At 41.8% G+C, this 14534-nt stretch overlaps 1 protein-coding gene across 1 annotated transcript in view; it reads right to left on the bottom strand.

The window, feature by feature from the left end:
• lrfn2b (leucine rich repeat and fibronectin type III domain containing 2b) overlaps positions 1 to 10392 on the bottom strand; it is a 273402-nt gene extending 263010 nt beyond the window's left edge. The window contains exon 1 of the mRNA XM_074685512.1: positions 9935 to 10392. The gene's annotated coding sequence lies outside the window, so the exon portion shown is untranslated. The remainder of the gene's footprint in view (positions 1 to 9934) is intronic.
• Between the last annotated feature and the right edge of the window lie 4142 nt (positions 10393 to 14534).

Raw genomic sequence — 14534 nt, 5'->3', positions numbered from 1 at the left:
TACAGTTGCACTTCTCATATGTTCCCTGTAAACAGAGGTTATGTTTATCGGCTGTCAATTGTAAAATTGGCCGAATTTGGTTGGTTGTGGGTATTGTGATGATTTTCTCAGGAACAGCATCACCTACCTTTAAAGTGGGACTTATCTTTTGTTTTGTTTTTTTGTTTTTGTTTTGTTTTTGTTTAAAAGCAATTGTCAAAAATAAATATACAGTTTTGATTATAGATTTTTTTCTGATTTTGCTCTATAAATGAATATTACATTACACATTTGATTAGAGTACGTACCATAATACAATGTGCTACTTCCAATACAGAAGACAGTTGATGATATCTGCAATTATGTGTGCAGAAAAAATATCAGCATCAGATGAGTTGTTGAATATCAGCATGTAAGGATAATGGCAAAAAACCCAATATTGTGCATCACTGCTTTGTACATTAACCATCCACTGTTTTGGCAGCAGATGACCACTGAATAAAAAACTGTATGACTGAAGATTAACAAATCTTCTATATAAGATGCATCATGGTCAATATTTCCTTTCAGTTTGAACAAACTAACAGACTAACTAGAAATCTCATTCATTGCAGACTTGCTGATTTCACTGCTGTCAGCTCTTAGCTTGGGTATGTGTGTGTGTGTGTGTGTGTGTGTGTGTGTGTGTGTGTGTGTGTGTGTGTGTGTGTGTGTGTGTGTGTGTGTGTGTGTGTGTGTGACCACTCTGACAGTATTTTAGATTCCTGCCCGTGTGTGTGTGTGTTTCATGTTACAGAGGGTAGTGTGATCCTGCTCACTGCAGCATGAAACGCTGATCTACACAGATGGTCATGTGTCAGTTCAGGCAGGTGGAGGGCATATGGACAACAGACCTCGAACCAAAACTCTGTTTCAGCCACCGAGGAGAAGCTCAGGAGGCCTGGCAGGCTGCATGTTACTTCATCCCAGGCTGCCAAACACACACACACACACACACAAACACACACACACACACACACACACACACACACACACACACACACACACACACACACACACACACACACACACACACACACACACACAGTCTGTCCGTGGCAGATCACTCAGAGTATGAACACCACACTCCTCTACATATCCACTTATTCAGCTTTTCTTGGAGAAAATTGAGGCTGCAGACGGGCTGGTATGACTGTATAATCCCAGCTTTAGAGATGTTCAGAGAGAATCGATGGCAAATGAGAGGCCGGAGCAGTCGTCCGTAGCAACAGATGAGAGTCTAACATGTGGACTCATGCAGGGAGGTGGGGGTAGACGGAGCAGAGCCCAGCTGTGCGTCGCCCTTTCTACCTGCAGCCTTTTTGTCCTCCCTGCTCGACGCTCTGCTCCATGGCTCTTATCGACTCCGTGTGTTCGTTTACTGACCATCACGGCGGGAGGTCGGGCTCTCTGCGCGCACTCTGCGTGCTCGACCTCCAACATAAGGCCGCAGAGCAGCGAGGGGGCAGCAGCTGCTCAGACTGCAGCTCGGCTTCAGGTAGAGAACAAAGTGCGGCTCTTATTAATGCTGATCAGTAGCAGACACAAACAAGGAGGGCTGCAACATCTTAACCAATTAGCTGAATAATTGAACGTTAGGGTGTTCTCTGATAATGAAGTTCCCCAAATTGTTCCTCGTAATAAGGGCTGCTGCCCTAATTGACAGATAAACACACAAGGGAGTTAACTGTTCTACAGGACTCTGTGTGTGTGCATGATAGGGGAGTAAATACAGAATGAACGTGAAGTGGAAAAAGACAAACATAAAGGATGAGAAGCAGCCGCCTGGTTTGCATGTCGACACTCTTCAGTTGCAGACATGTGGCAAGTGGAAGCCTTAATTTGGCCTGAAGCCCATTTTGATTCTCTCTTATGGGAAAAACCAGCCTGTTAATCGACACTGCGGGGAACACACTCTGACTTGTCTGTGTGTGTGTGTACATGACTGAGCTGTACTCGTGCTCCTATATGATGATGACTCATCGACAGGTCCGATGTGTCCCACCGAGCTGCCCCCGTCTCCTGCTGCTCTCACTGATTGGACTCTTCATAGCACAGATACACTGTTAAACAAACAGACTGTCACTGATGCTGCTGCTCCATCTCTGCACAGACCGCACACTGACAACAGCAGGAAGAGGAGGAGGAGGAGGCTGACCAGGCAAAGGGGTGGTGAAGACACAGAAAAGGGGACAAAATGCAGCTCAGCAGGATGAGGTGTTTGAGTCCAGGCCTGTGAGCTCTCTGCTGGTCCCCTCAGAGCTCAGGATGGGGCTTAGTGTACGTCAGCCAAGAGCACGGTGACATATGTGCCAGTATTTATAGCCAGCAGATCCGCTGAGAGGCTGGGGGGCTGCTTAGAGAAGGTATTATTCAGAACCCAAAGACCAGCCTCGCTGCCATCAAGCTCACAGCATATTAGGCAGCAAATAAACGCAACAAGCTAATTCACCAGTCACAGTCATCAAACTCAGAGCTTTTACAATGTTTTACTGCTGTAAGTCTTAAAAACTACATTCAGCTGACAACCCTCTGCTTATTGTGTCATAAAACCTGTTAGCTACCTCATTGTTAGCATTCATCTGCTTCCTAACTTCCTCACTCAAGATGGCTGGAAAGTCAAATCAGCTAACTAGCTTAATGCTAGCTCAACTCCAGGACCCTATGGATAGATATCCCTCCAGTGTTGGCTTTGTTTGGTCTTTTTATTCTTTAGATAGTGATGGTGTTTGATGTTTTAAGAAATATTTGTTATTCCACTCCAGTTTGACTTCACTTGATGTTAGTATTTATCTTTTTTTTCCTCAGGGTAGATTGAAAGCTACACTTTTTTCAGGTAATGTGCTAGCAAAATCCCTTCTTCTGGTTTTTCGCTACACTTGGAACCAGAGATTCTAAAGCTGTTTAAGACTGACTCTTTTGTCTGATTTCTTACAGGTTATAACTTTGTTTGCTCTTAAAGAGGGGTATTATGCTTTTATTAGTCTTTGTTCTGAGCCTCTTATTCCCCATCGTATATTGAAGTGATTTATTGTAAATAAATAAATTAATTAATTAATTAATTAATTTAATTAAATAACAAAAAAATATAATAATAATAATAATAATAATAATAATAATAATAATAATAATAATAATAATAATAATAATAATAATAATAATAATAATGAAAGATACACTGTGTTTTTTTTGTTTTTTTTTTGGTAATAAAATCATGTCAGTATCTGTCTGAAACACTTCCTTTTAGATGCCGTCCCTTTGAGGCTGGTCAGGGCAGAGCTATAAGCAAACATTAGGGTTTAATGCTTGACCCTCTAATGTGCCATAAACCAATCAGGAGATCCTTATGTGATGACCTCATCATTTCATCAAGTCCCTTGAAGATCTCATGCCAGTTTTAGGACGGACTGTTCTGATCAGTTTACAAACACATTCAGGGATTTTAGCAAACTATGAATATGTAGAGGTTTGAAAATCTGTTTGTATAGTTTGAGCAGCATTGTTACTTAATATTTGTTTAAAATGTGGGAAAGCAGAATACCCCCTCTTTAAAAATACAGCAACAATCAAATAAGTGTATGAAAAGTTGTAATTCATCAAATTTAAAGTAACCCAAGCCAATGGCCCTTTTCTCCAGTTCCTGGCGAGTATAAAGTGGAGTAAACACCAAAACTTAGCATTTTTAGATAACTGCCAATGTTAGCAATGATCTACATCCCACAAATAACCAACAAATCAATTTATTAGTGAGTGATTGGATGCTTGTGTTAGCAATCGTGGAACCTTAGCTAACAAGTCAACAAAAATTTAGTCGTCCTTTGCTGATTATTAAAGAAAGTGCTGTTAAAGTTCAACATAAATCCACAACAACCCTTTATTTTTTCTGATTAAATACAGATAATATTGAAGAAATATATTATGAATAAAACAAAATATCTTTGCTAAGATTGGACAACAGCAAAAACTAACCATGATTTGATTTTTAACTAGAGTGTGTTTTGCTGGGTGGGTTAAGCTCAGCTGGTGGAGCAGGTGCTGTGCCTGGGTCTTGATGTGATTAACAACATGTCTCAGTTCACTCTTTCCATATTTTTTTCCTTCTCCTGATTTGTCTGTTTTAACAAAAGCTAATAGAGTTCAAACCTCATTTTCAAACACAAAAAATAACCTTTTCTGTTCTTTGGTATAACTGGTCCAAGGAGGAACATCAGCTTTCAGACACTTTCTGGCTATGAGAAGACTTAAAGTGAATTAGCGCCCATACTAGCTGTTTTTAGCCTTTAACCAATGAATAATTAGAAATTTTACTGTGATACAGGCAGATATTCTGCTAAATGTGGACCGGCTATTGTCTTTTTATGAACTGATGAGCATAAAACAGCAAATGTAAAGACACTTCCACTTCCACTTGTTGAGAATTGAAACCTTTATCCTGTTTTGTTAAAATCTTTTTAAAATAAAACTTTTTTTCTGGCTCACTGACTGAGCTAAGAGCAGCTGATACTGACGTTGCCTAATGAGTCAACAAATATGTTGTTGCCACTAAGTGTATGGACAGTTTCCCTCCTGGTATTTACTGTTTGTCATTTCAGTTGGTCAATAGAGATGTTGTGAAATTATTATCATCAGTCAAGTACCCAGGAGTTATGGGACCAACACAGTAAACAGCAGTGTTAGCAGAACTGGGTTTGAGTTTACAACCCTGACAAATGACTGCAGTGCAAATATGGTCATTACTGTCATCAGGATCAAATTACAGCAGATATATCCCACCATCATTGACATCCTCAGTAAGCAAGTGAAAAGGACACAAATAAGACAGCAGGACACCAGTTTCTCACTCTGAAGGAGCCATTTATGCCTCACTGGGAGATGATAAAGTTAATAACATGCTTCCCGCTGTGCAGCAGAGCTCTCTTCTTCATATTTCATTTAGTGCACCAGAGAGGTAAGGCAAGTCATAGCTCTGACAGATTATAGCTATGATTACCAAGGGATTAGCAGTTTCACTGCAGCCTGGGAACTCAGCAGAGGACCAAGAGGTAGATTAATGCCCCTCCCCCAAACAATCAGGACACGGTGCTGCTCAGCCACCTCTAGCATGACACCAAAATATGTGTTGAAAGGGTTAATGGTAAGTCAATTAGAGCATGGCACTAATCTGCACAAGCCAAAGGTCATCTCTTAGTAGACAGGCAGATTAGAGCCGGAGGTTCTCCTGCTTGGCGTGCTGCTTCACCTGAAATCCACATCCACAATCCCCTGCAAGTGGGCTGTGAGCCAGCAAACGGGCTCCCTACAAGGCCATGCATTATTCAGATCCAATCCCCCCAAACACATGGTTAACTGATCAGGAGGCGTGGGGAGAGCTGGGGCTGCAAACTGTTAAAAGCCATGCACATCCTGAACCCTGAAGGCCAGGACAGGACAAGAAATAAGAATCAAATGTTCAATAACCAGGCCGCAAATATGAGGCCTGACCCGCAGGCTGCTTCACCCGCTGTGGCCCTCCTCAGAGCGCCGCCTCTGCTGGGTTTCAGTCAAACTGTATGCCTATTGCTGCACAAGTTTCATGTGTTTTTACATCCATCCACCAGGAATATGAGCAGCTGCACAACAATGAAAGTATCAGGATCACCATCTGGTCAAACCAGCAACATGGTGTTAAGAAACATTGGGCGTTGAGTCAATGCAGGGATCCAAAACTGTCCTTTAGCTTCGCCAAAGAATTAACCGATTTGCAGATTTTCACACCTCCAGACATTACCAAGGTGTAAAAAAATTAAATGATTTGTCAAAAACAGTTAAGCCCAGGGCCAAACAGTTGTCACATTTAACGATTGTTATTATCACAGCATCAAACAGACATGAATTTATCATAATAACCCTTTTCCTACTTAGCATGTTTAAACTGTTCCCATTAGATGGCGTTCTGAGTACAATGTCCACACTTTCAGTTTCACCACAACACCCAGCTCCTATTTTCAGTCCCTTTGCTCCTGTGGACATATATGGAAGTTAAGCTGTCAGGGATCCACAGATCCAACTTTTTAAGTCCTGATACCAATACCGATACTTTGGCTTTGGTATCAGCCAAAATAAATACAGATCTGAACTGATGCCAGTATGTGTGACACTCTGTTCCTTATCGCTAGAATAAAAAAAAGTTATGTGTTAGTATTTTTAGGAGTTTTTCCTTCCGTCATGATTCTGCTTAGCAAAGATGCATAGACCAACTGATAGTGATGACACAGTACATACATACACACATACTTATACAGAGCATAGAACTGAGTCACACAGATCTGTCCTATAAATCAGCCCTGTCTTCGCCTATATCTAGTCTGACTTTTTTGACTCTGTATCAAAGTGATCCCCAATATCCAGATCAAATCAGAGCATCCCTGGTAGCTGTAAAATACCTCCTCATTACACTGCAGAAACCCAAATTAAGGGCCAGCTCCCTGGACTGTGATCACCAGAACACTGGGAATATTCAGGATATATCAGAATATCGTATATATTAGAGCTTGTTGGCTAGTTCATCAGCCATTGATACTTTCCACGGCCATGGTTGAAGTGTTGTGACTTAAGCTGTGTTAACATTGGAGGTTGGTTCCAAGCAGCAACATACGCTCTAAAAATAATGAAAGCCTATGAAGAGGTGCTAAAACAGCGTCTGCTTGAGGCTGACTGGAGATAGTCCAGAAACCGTATACACACCAAGCCAAACAAACAAACAAACACACAGGTGAGATAAATATTTACAGCCTGGATCAGAAGCATGGCTTGGGTCTGAGTACCTCCTTCTTGTATCGACGCACGCTGTGAGGACACTGGGAGAGATTTTTTTTTTTTTTTAACTCAGCAGTTTAGAAGATATTAAGATCATGAGTCTAACCAACTAGAGGCACAGCTCACATGACTGACAGGTCTGACGCCCCATAGCTGTCAGTGAGGAGGCTCAAGGCCCACCTCTTGAGTCAGCATCCCAGTTCGGGCCCCACCAATGATTGGCTTCATTTCTCTGTATCAGGGGCAGAAAGGTGGCGTCATGGAGGCTACGTCCAGTGTTTCCACTACCATTGTATAGGGGAGGTGGCCCACCCCTCAGGAAGTTGAGATAATTTTATTTCCCATAGAGCACTAGATCTGATCACTAGAAGTGATTTAGAGCTGTAAATCAGGTCTATACCTTGTGTTTTTAATTTAAAAGACTAAAAAGTCTTATGCAATTTATCTAATTTACATGACGGGATGTCATTTGTACCTCGTTGCATTCACATTTCTCCTCCTGCTGTTTTGTGCACGGCAAAGTTCCGCTCCAACGTGTTCACAGACACACAAGCATGTGCGCGCATTTATACACACAGACAAGCACATCAATGTCTCCGCCCCCCTAGGATAAAACTGCTACGTCCATATATTATACAGTCTATGGTTGGCCCATTCATTCTTTATTTCATTCTTCAAAAACCAGCTAACCCTGAGAAGGAAAACTTCTCTCTTTACATCATATAATTATCCCCAAAGGTTTCCCTGTGGACAGCAGAGTGGTTTCTGCACATGGAGTAGGGACAGTTGGTTTTTAACAGACCCAGAGTGGAAAGCTTTGCTACCTGATGAAACGTGATCTCCAACACTCGCATGCTGTGAGGACACGGTGTAATGGAGACTGGTCCAGGTCCATGAGATACCCTTTAACCTCTGCAGGAGACAACGATAAATGACCCTCAGAGGAAGTGTTGTCAGTGATGGACTTTAGGGGCAGGAACGCTCACCTTGAGCTGCCAATGAAGGGCAACGAATGAGCTGAAGAGAAGAGGACCTTCACCCCAGGAGTTCATCATGAGCTGTGTTTACATGGAACACCAGATATAGGAAAAAAGAGCCTTTTTCCATAGATATGTTCAGATCCTGATTAGTAGTGGGCATTTAAAACATGCACACTATAAGATACTCACTTCTAACTGTTAACAGATTATTCTATGAGTCTGCCATTCGTTAAGAAGACATAAGGAGATACAGTAATGACCTAATGTCATGTAAAGTTGTTGTAGGCCAGTTTGATAAAGCTGATATACAAATTAAAAGGATCTACACATGAGTTGTTTTCTAGTTTCACAGAGTGCCGCGGGCGCTGCAGTTGGTACCTCCCCTATCCAAAACACTCACAGGCGGACAAGTCTTCCTCACTCGCAGCAGTCCCTCTCAGCTGCAGCCAGAGCGGATGACTGCGTGCTAATTAATTGTGCATGTGCTCGTCTCTTTTGCCTCACTTTTGCTGGTCCCAAGAGGGTTGATATTTTGGCATAAAAAAAGGGATCAAAAGTGGAAAGAATTTGTAGTTCTAATCATTTTACAGTGTTTTTAAACCCCTCTGGTCTCGCCTGGGGTTATTCCTCTCTCCCTCAATGTCCATGACAAAAACATACAAATGAAATATCGAGCAAATTAGATGATGGTGTCATTTAGCTACATTAGATGAGGCTAAATTATGCATGTGTTAAATAATTCATACATAAAAGTTTAAAGTTTTTATTGTCATTATTTTACTTTTTTCCCAGGATTAGTGACCCTGAATGGAGGCAAAGCCCCCCCCCCCCCCCCCCCACAGCGTAAAAAAAATCCTGGAGAAAACCCTGAACAGTGACATGAACTGTTTGATTTTTTTTTGTTACACAGTTATATGAAAATGTTAAAATAATAATAATAATATGCATTTAAGTCATGTTTCTGCTTTTGCTACTGCCAGTGGATGGATACATGACTGGATTAAAGTAAATCTCCCCTAAAGCCCATCAGATAGCTCCAGTATAGTCAAATGTTTCTGTGCAAAACATAAAATAGAATTTATGAATCAGTAAAAGGCAGGGATTAAGGTTTCTTTTTTCCCCCTCTTTTTCCACCATGCATTATCTATAGTGGCACAGCAGCACTGCATTGGACTGGTGCAGGTGGAAATGATTGACGCTCGTAATCTCATCACTTCATTTAGTGTCCATAACAACAGAGAGGTTTGAATCTCTGATCAAAAAGATTTTATACAAATCTAAGAGAAACTTCTCACGTCGAACAAAGATGCTCATATCCAACCATCTTAATGGTGTCCTAAAACTCAACCATGCCATATCATAAACCAAACATCACTTCTTACAGGTGATCTGTTCTGTCAATCAACTCAAATCAACTGGAATCTGCTCCTTTCTCCACTCAGGGCAGGAGAAACACTGCAGGTCTGATGGATGGAGGGGTCTTTGACGTTAACTACATGCTGGTGTGTGCAGCTTTCAGCATCAGTGTGAGACATCAAACAGCTCTTCATGTGTCTGCATGAGTAAAACACAGAAATGCTCTCCACCCAAAGGATGTTCTGATTTAGGGTGTACCATCAGATCACACACTCCGGGAGTCAGTGAGAAATAAATGGTACTAAAACATCTTTATAAGAATAGTCTGCACCACCACCACCCCCCCCCCCCCCCCCCCCCCCCCCCCCCCCACACACACACACACACACACACACACACACACAAACACGACTCATACATGATGGAACTAAACACACTCCAGCTGTGTTTCACTGTGACAACAAAACTTCAAATGTGCGTCTTCCCTGGAGGATCTCTGATACTACACCACACCAACATCTGCACGAGCCCCTGATGCACGTGCGTGTGCGCGCGCATGCACGGATCCCCTGTGTTTTATGAGGGCACTGTGATAAAGACGGAACAGATAACGCACAATCGAAGGTTAAGTGATATTTTGGGCGCATTCACGCCACGGAGAAAGTCCTCCATGACGAGTCCCACTCTGTGAATATGCAGACATCGCAGCAGTTATGTATGCCGAAGTTCCCGCGTGCACATCCACAGTACAGATTATCACAGTGCGGCTCAATGCGACTTCTTACCTCTCAGACGGGTTCAGATGTTCCCTCTCTCCGGGAGACGCAGTCCATCATCGTGAGCACTCTGTAGTTTCTACTTCAACATTAATCCAAACCGTGTATTATTTCCATCCCCGGGTTGGATCCCTCTGCTGCTCCCGCTGCCGCCGGATCACTCTCTTCCCTGAGCGCGTGAAAACGGATCGAGACGCGTGCCGCTCCTCCGCCGCTCCGAGCGCTCTGCAGGCAGAAACCAGCACCAGCACCGAGCATCGATCACATCCTAATGTGGGCTGTTTTTAAGTTTGAGGAAACGCAGGAAGCAGCGATAAACTTTGACGGAGTGGGACCTGTGCTTCCTCCTCTTCCTAAAAACGCGCTCTCACCGCGATGATAGAAATACAATCCTGTCCGCGCGCTGCGCTGCTCTCTGCGTTTGGATCTAAATACCTGCAGTGTGCGTTTCCTCCTCCATGCGCCGAGCGACTGCGCCCAGAGAGGGAGAGAGACAGAGAGGGAGACACACACACACACACACACACACACACACACACACACACACACACACACACACACACACACACACACACACACACACACACACACAGGCGGCAGATGGAGCTGAATTTCATGAACAGGACGCTCGTTAAAAATGCAAACAGTGTGTTTCATATCACACTCAGAGAGCTCATTAACAGCAGCAGCACTTGTTACAGAGGTGATGAATATGATCCTGAGAACACACCCGACAAATCCCCCGACACCTCAGAGCCGGGTCAAGTGTTAAACCATGTTCCCTTTGATCTTTAAGAAAATCAAAATCAAAATGTTTTAATGCAACAAAAAACTCTGTTTCCGAGGAAAGTGAAAAGTTTAAAAGTAAGACAACTAAGTAAAAGATATAGACTTACTCTCAAGAAATACATAGTTTTATAGAATAAAGGAGAAGAAAAAAAAGCTCAGATGTCTAGAAATTTTAATGATTTTAGTCTCAAATTATTATCATCAATAAATCACCTTTTATTAAAGCATGCCCCCCAAAGAGCTACACAAATAATAATAATAATAATAATAATAATAATAATAATAATAATAATAATAATAATAATAATAATAATAACAATAGTAATAATGAAAATAATGAAAATAATAATTATAATTATAATAATAACTTTAATAATATATTATTATTATTATTATTATTATTATTATTATTATTATTATTATTATTATTATTATTATAAAAGAGTACAAAATGATTAAAAACAAAACAAGAAAATAAAAGTTTCTGTGATTAGATTATTAGGATAAAATATTTTTATAATATAAGTCAGTTTTATCAATTATTTTATGTAAGTTGAATTCCTGAGTAAATGTGTCGTAAAGTCAATTAAACATTTTAAATGGCTGAATAAACGCCTGATATAGGACAGTTTATGCTTTCCTTTTGAAACTAATATGCGCACAACACACACCACACACACAGATGGGGGGGGGGGGGGGGGGGGGGGGGTAAATTAAATATAAGTTTATTTTTTTTGTTTACTAAACAATAATAAATAATAAATTTTATTTATAGAGTTTTTTTCAAAACTTACAAAGTACAATTTTTCAAATCAATACTGAACATGGAACACAAAAAATCACAAATTATAAGCTAACTTAAAAAAAATGTATGTTGAACATGAGTTTTGAGGTTTAATGGTTCAGTGTCATTTTGAATATGAAGGTTAAGATCCAGAGAGCGGGAGAAGTCTTGGGAACCCTTCATCTCCACCTCCACCCCTCAGGGGGGCCTATAGTAGTGGTGGAGAAAGACAGTGAGGTCAGAACAAACCAGGTGGTGGAGGACTTTGTGGGTGAGTTAAATTGTATGTGTTAGACCAGTGTTTCCCAACCCTGGTCCTGGAGGACCCCTGCCCTGCATGTTTTTTATGTTCCCTACTCCAACTCACCTGATTCAAATGATCAGCTCGTCATCAAGCTCTGCTCGAGCCTGATAACGAGCCATTCATTTGAATCAGGTGTGCTGGAGTGGGGTAACATCTAAAACGTGCAGGGCAGGGGTCCTCCAGGACCAGGACTGGGAAACACTGTGTTAGAGGACTACAGGAAGAGGCCTAGCAGTGGAGGAGGTTTCCTTGCAACGTAATGATTTTTCTCTCAAAATCAACACTTAAAGGCCCCGTGAGGACTTTATAAGTGAGATTGAAATAGTCCCAAAAGTTGCCATCATCCACCATTTGATATAAGATTGATGGGAATGAACAGGAGTTGGACTCTGCACACCTGCCTTATCCTCATTCAAACTTTGTTGTAACTTCTGTCCTCATGTGTACCTGAGCATAGATTAACTCATTGTTACCCAACCCTGGTCCTTGGGGACCCCTGCCCTGCATGTTTGAGATCAGTGTTACCCAACCCTGGTCCTGGAGGACCCCGGCCCTGCATGTTTTAGATGTTACCCGACTCCAACACACCTGATTCAAATGATCAGCTCATCATCAAGCTCTGTTCGAGCCTGATAATGAGCCATTCATTTGAATCAGGTGTGCTGGAGTCGGGTAACATCTAAAACATGCAGGGCCGGGGTCCTCCAGGACCAGGGTTGGGTAACACTGGATTAAGTTATTGGCTCTAGTTACCAGAGAGTTGCCACTGCGCCTCACTGCAGTAAGAGGTGTGAATATTAATGCATGCATTGCACCTCTGGGTGTCATGATTGATGACCAGCTGACCTTTAAGGTTCATGTGGCCTCGATTGCTGGATCTTGTGGATATACCCTCTATAACATCAAGAGGATCAGACCCTACCTGACACAACAGGCCACACAGCTGGTGCAGGTCCTTGTGACTTCAACCATCAACTAGCAACTCTCTTCTAGAAGGTCCCCCTGCGTGTACATTTAAACCTGCTACGTAATGGTCTTTAACCAGCCCAAAACAGTGCATGTCACCCTGCTGTTGATCTGTTTTCACTGGCTTCCAGTGGCAGCTTAAATCAAATTCAAAGCTCTTCTTCTGGCTTAAAAACATTGATAAAAATGGCTCCCGCCTACTGTGGTCCCTCATTCAGGTCTACACTCCTTCTCTCCCACTACGCTCTGCTTGTGAAAGATGCCTGGTGCTCCCAGCCCAGCGCGGCTCAAAATCTCTAGCCAGACTCTTCTCCCCTGTTGTTCCCAAATGGTGGAATGAATTACTCTATACGATCCAGAGTCCTTTTCTACTTTAAGAGATGTCTGGACACTTATCTCTTCAGGGAACACTTAGGAACTTAATCTGAGCCTTCTCCTCTCCGTCCTCAGGGGTAGAATGAGTCAGAAGGTCAGACCCAGCTCTTAGTGAATTTTCGATTGATCATTGAATGTTATTGAAAGTTGAACAGCTATAAACTGTGGTCAGTTATAGTTACATTATTGTACATGGGGCAAAAAAATAAAACAACTCTTGCACTTAACGGCAGCACCTGCAGCCAAATATCTTGAAGAACTTTGTCGCACTAACTCAGGTTTTCCCTTCTGTCTAAATTCTTGCTTGTGTTTTACGTCACTTTGGGCAAAAGCATCTGGTGAATGCAACTGTGAAACAGTAAACTGTAGAACCTAATTTAAGATTATTTTAAAACAGAAGTCAGGCTTAGCCACAGTCGTGCTGGGGATTAAAACCACCTAGAAAGCCAAAGAAATGTTCATAAATGCTATTTATAATTCATAAAGAAGCTGTATTTAACAGTTAATCCTAAACACATGGAAACATTTGTAGCAGCGTTCCTGTGAGGAGAGCAGCACCTTCTGTTTGTGCATTTGGGCTCAGTTAAATCTGTTGAGCTCTAAAGAATTAATCCACACATGGGTTTGAACAGAAAACCCTTGAACACAGCAGGAAGTTTGGAAACACTTCTATAGGCATGAACATTTTCGGGGTTTTGTCCGTCTTGGGGAGCAGAAACAGGACTCTGAATGCATCATTAGATACCACCTGAAGCTTTTTCATTTTGCTTTACTTTAGCTGCTCCACAGGCGGCTGTACAGTAACACAGCGTGTGTGTGAGTGCTGGAAGAGGTGAAACACTCACAAAGGGAAACAAATATGACTTTTATCTTTCACAGAAGCAGTTAGACTTCCCATCAATGGTGGAAAAAAGAGAAACATGTCTGAGTGAAGTTCAGGAGTCATAAAGTTTCTAACTGGAATAGTTTTCTCAAATGCTTGATGAGGAAAGAGGTCAACTGCAGGATGATACTGTTAATGAGCGCAGGGTTCACAGACTTTGTTTCCTGCTCTGTAAATTCAGTAGTTTGGTTTTTAAATATTAAGAAAGATCTTCATGTTTAGGTTTTTCCAAAAGCACTTTCCTGGTCTGACTTTGGTGCAGAGACTCAGGTGTTGAGTCTAAACAGAATCAATGACTATGGAGCTAACAGCGTGGCTGTTAGCCTGTTAGCTTAAAGGGACTGTGAAGAGTTCGAAAGTGATCTTGAAAAAGTCTCCCTTCAAGATGCCCGATAGTAATCCATACTTTAAAATAAGATTATCAGCGCCAGTGTAGGTTATTTCAAAATGCTACTTCTGAGCATTTTTTGTAGCTTCCCGATGGGTTCAAGCGAGACTAGATTGATTT

Source organism: Halichoeres trimaculatus, unplaced genomic scaffold (assembly GCF_033239565.1).
Source record: "Halichoeres trimaculatus isolate MK-OKI-2021-1 unplaced genomic scaffold, fHalTri1.1 fHalTri1_scaffold_13, whole genome shotgun sequence".
Lineage (NCBI taxonomy): Eukaryota > Metazoa > Chordata > Actinopteri > Labriformes > Labridae > Halichoeres > Halichoeres trimaculatus.
Note: the sequence above shows the minus strand (reverse complement) of the source record. Positions and strands in the feature narration are given on the sequence as shown.